At 40.3% G+C, this 4715-nt stretch overlaps 1 pseudogene across 1 annotated transcript; it reads left to right on the top strand.

Annotated features, from left to right (window-relative positions):
- Positions 1–217: 217 nt before the first annotated feature.
- LOC121158692 lies at positions 218–2568 on the top strand (annotated as a pseudogene). Its single transcript, XR_005884212.1, has one exon. The product of XR_005884212.1 is annotated as a polyadenylate-binding protein 1-like (transcript).
- The last annotated feature ends 2147 nt before the right edge of the window (positions 2569–4715 follow it).

The following is a 4715-nucleotide window of genomic DNA, read 5'->3' as shown; positions in this document are numbered from 1 at the left end:
ACCGAGACCACCAACCCTCGCACCCAACCGGCTAGCCCCGCACGCCAGCCGGCAGCGGATCAGCCCGGTTCAGTGGGCGTTGAGTAGTTTTTTCAATTCCAGTTGAATCTTGTCCCTCTGCTCTCTCCCCCTCCCTCCCCCAGCGGCCCCCCAAAAGCCCTCGCTCTTCTGACTGGAAAGGTCACGGCCTGTGGGCCCTGGGGGCAGCGGTGCTGACATGAACCCCAGCGCACCCAGCTACCCAATGGGCTCGCTCCACGTCCATGGGGACCTCCACCCCGATGTGACCGAGGCGATGCTCTATGAGTTCAGCCCAGCCAGACCCATCCTGTCCATCCGGGTCTGCAGGGACATGATCACCCCTCGCTCGCTGTGCTACGCGTATGTCAACTTCCAGCAGCCAGTGGACACGGGGCAAGCTTTGGACACCATGAATTTTGATGTGATAAAGGGCGAGCCAGTACGTATCATGTGGTCTCAGCATGATCCATCTTTTCCCAAATGTGGAGTCGGCAACATATTTATCAAAAACTTGGACAAATCCATTGATAACAAAGCATTGTATGACACATTCTACGCTTTTGGTAACATCCTTTCCTGTACGGTGGTCTGTGATGAAAATGGTTCCAAGGGCTATGGATTTGTTCATTTCAAGACACAGGAGGCTGCTGAAAAGGCTATTGAGAAAATGAACAGAATGCTTCTGAATGACCACAAAGTATTTTTTGGGCAACTTAAATCTCGTAAAGAATGAGAAGCAGAGATCGGAGCCAGGGTGAAGGAGTTCACCAATGTTTACATCAAGAATTTTAGGGAAGACATGGATGATGAGCGCCTTAAGGATCTCTTCGGCAAGTTTGGACCTGCCTTAAGTGTGAAAGTAATGACCGCCAAAAGTGGAAAATCCAAGGGGTTTGGATTTGTGAACTTTGAAAGGCATGAAGATGCACAGAAGGCTGTTGTTGAGATGAATGGAAATGAGCTCAATGGAAAACAAATATATGTTGGCCAAGCTCAGAAAAAAGCGGAATGCCAGCCGGAACTTAAGTTTGAACAGATGAAGCAAGTTAGGATCACCAGATACCAGGGTGTTAACCTTTATGTGAAAAACCTTGATGATGGTATTGACAATGAATGGCTCAGAAAAGAGTTTTCTCCATTTGGTACAATCACCAGTGCTAAGGTTATGATGGAGGGTGGTCGCAGCAAAGGGTTTGGTTTTGTATGTTTCTCCTCCCCAGAAGAAGCCGCTAAAGCAGTTACAGAAATGAATGGTAGGGTTGTTGCCACCAAGCCTTTGTATGTAGCTTTAGCTCAGCGCAAAGAGGAGCGCCAGGCTCACCTTACTAACCAGTATATGCAGAGAATAGCAAGTGTGCGAGCCATTCCCAACCCAGTGATCAACCCTTACCAGCCAGCACCTCCTTCAGGTTACTTCATGGCAGCTATCCCACAGACTCAGAACCGTGCTGCATACTATCCTCCTAGCCAAATTGCTCAACTAAGACCAAGTCCTCGCTGGATTGCTCAGATGCCAGACGTCATCCATTCCAAAGTATGCCCAGTGCTATCCGCCCAGCCACTCCTAGACCACCATTTAGTACCATTGAGACCAGCTTCTTCACAGCTTCCATGAGTCATGTCCACACAGCGTGTTGCTAATACATCAACACAGACAATGGGTCCACGTCCTACAGCTGCTGCCACAACCACTCCTGCTGTCCGCACTGTTCCACAGTACAAATACACTGCAGGTGTTCGCGATCCTCAACAACACTTGAATGCACAGCCCCAGGTGACCATGCAGTAGCCTGCTGTTCATGTACAAGGTCAGGAACCTTTGACTGTTTCCATGTTGGCATCTGCTCCCCTTCAAGAGCAAAAGCAAATGTTGGGTGAACGGCTGTTCTCTCCTATTGAAGTCATGCACCCTACTCTTGCTGGTAAAATCACTGGCATGTTGTTGGAGATTGACAATTCAGAGCTTCTTCACATGCTGGAGTCTCCAGAGTCTCTCCGTTCTAAAGTTGATGAAGCTGTCGCTGTCCTACAAGCCCACTAAGCTAAAAAGGCTGCCCAGAAAGCCGTGAACAGTACCACTGGTGTTCCAACTATTTAGAATTGATCAAGGACCATGAAAAGAAACCCGTGCTTCACCGAAGAAAAATATCTAAACATTGAAAAGCTTTATTATGAAAAAAAAACATATAAAATAAATTTTAAAAAAAGGAAAGGAAACTTTGAACCTTATGTACCAAGCAAATGCCAGGTCTAGCAAGCACAATGCTAGTCCTAGATTACTTATAGATTTAAAAACTACAAAAACCACAAAAAAATAGTAAAATATAAAAACAAAGTAATGTTTTATAGACCCTGGAAAAAAAAGAATTTTCAGCAAAGTACAAAAATTTAAAGCATTCCTTTCTTTAATTTTGTAATTCTTTACTGTGGAATAGCTCAGAAGGTCAGCTCTGTTTTAAGGAACAGAACTGATAACTGAGCGAGGAAACGTAATTTGGATTATAAAATTCTTGCTTAAATAAAAATTCCTTAAACAGTGAAAAAAAATGTTTTTAAGTCCTATAAATCTGTCTGGAATCTGACCCAAAGTCCATGATAACATTTGATTCCTTTATGTGGAAATGAGCATAGAATATATTATACAAAATTCAGTTTGTCAATAGCTTCATGAGCTGCTTTCAGTGGTATGTTAAGATTTCTATGTTAGTGATGGGGCTGGATTACAAGTTAGAAACCTCAAGATTCCATTGACTCAAAGCTGTCATTTCACTTCTATTTCTCAGTTATTTCAGAGTGTTAACTCTGGATTCATTTGAAAGTAGGAAAAAGATGATTCTGCTGTCATACACAATTACTCAACTATGCACGTTGCTACAGTTTCTGTTGTCAGAGCAACTTTCCACCTCTTCTTACGTATTTCATTGAAAAATGCAAAGTGAACATTAAGGATCCCTGGGAAAGTTACTTGTGGACTCAGTCACATGGCCATTAGTTGAAAAGGAGACTGGGAAATGTAGTTTATCCCAATTGCAGAAAAGCAGCTAGTATGACAGCACACCAACAACATCATTTTTAAAGCCATTTCTCTGGAAATTCTATTCTATATATTGGCATTTACTCAGAAAATGAAACCAAGTGAATATGAATGAATTGTCTAAAATCCAAGAGATAACTGCCTGGCATACAATTGATTCAAAGTTGTTTCGTAACAGAAAACAATTTCCATATCATCAGTATTCATTCCTATAAGACTGAAAGAGTAGTTGCTATGGTTCAGGTATGGTTTCAGATTACTACCAAGTGTTCATGTGATGAAGGCTTGATTTTTTGGGGAGGCAGTGAAACCTTTAAGAGGTAAGAATTAGGGGGACATACTCAGGTCAACCAAGGACACACCTGCAGATTGAATCATAGGACCCTATCTTCTCCAGCTTCTTCTTTAGCAGTCTGCCCCCTTGCTATTGCATGCATTCTTGTTATCTACCATAAGGTTCTAGTTAAAGTTGAGGCAATGCCAAAACCTTAACCTTGAATCTTCAGAACTCAGTTAAACAAAACTCTTCTCATTATAATGATACTGCATCTAAGATTTTTCATAGTAGTAACAGAAAATGAGCTAATATAATAGTCTTTTTGTTAGTTTAACATAGTCAAACATTTGTTAGATAATGTAGTTAAATCAATTATTTATTACATGACTTAGTTTATTATTCAAATGAATATATATTATTTTAATTTGTCACTCATTTTGCTTCACACTTTCTTCTAGCTATCTTCATCTTTCAATCACTTTTTGAGCTTTAGTTTTTATTGTTTGTAAAATCATGTATGTCCTTGTGTCTGTCTCACTAGTGGTTGTTGAAACCAAACACAACAGTTTGTTTTGTCTTTCAGTTTGGTTTGTTTCTATCTACATGAAGTTCCAATGATCCTCTGTTTACAAGTCCCTTTGTCTACAAAAGTGCTCTCTGGCTCCTCTAAAGTGGCAATGGCTAGAAGAATGTGGTTGTGAACAAAAAAATATGGCTGTTAATTAGAAAGCCAAACTACATCTCTGCCAGGTTCAGAGATTTTAACTTATTGACTCATTTGAGAAAAGAACATTATCTTGTATAAATGAATTCTTCCTTTTAGGAGTTTTCGATGCATGTATGGTATGGAATTGAAATGATAACTGGAATCTGAGGAGCCAAAACAGCACTCTTATAATAGACTCATATTTCCTGCTGTATTTTGTTATACCCCTACTCATGCCAATAAAGGATTTCATGAAACCTGCAATGAGCTTAAATGTATAGGGCATTGAAAATTACAACAAAAGATTAAATCTATAGAATTTGTACTTATAACATTTATGGAACTATTTTCTAATACAGAGTAATAATTAGTACCTCATGTCTCCTTAGCTTTATCCTAAGATATCTGAATATTCCCACCAAATACATTCTGAAAACAAAAATTCCAACTAAAATCCAAGTCATTATTCAGGGTTAGCACAATTGATTGATTAGCAATGCATCAAAAGATAGCTATAGTTAGGAACCAAGCTATCCTGAAGAATGTAGGTATATCATCTGACATAGATTGAGAGAAAAAATGCAGAAACAACTTTGGAGAACTGACTTCAGGACCAACCCAACAGGTTCTCCCATCCAGAAAAAAGGAATATTTTACCCCTAGACACAAGGTTTAAC

The sequence above is a fragment of the Ochotona curzoniae genome, unplaced genomic scaffold (genome assembly GCF_017591425.1).
Source record: "Ochotona curzoniae isolate NIBS_2020 unplaced genomic scaffold, NIBS_Ocur_1.0 contig_3819, whole genome shotgun sequence".
Classification (NCBI taxonomy): domain Eukaryota; kingdom Metazoa; phylum Chordata; class Mammalia; order Lagomorpha; family Ochotonidae; genus Ochotona; species Ochotona curzoniae.
This window is presented reverse-complemented; position numbering and strand designations above follow the sequence as displayed.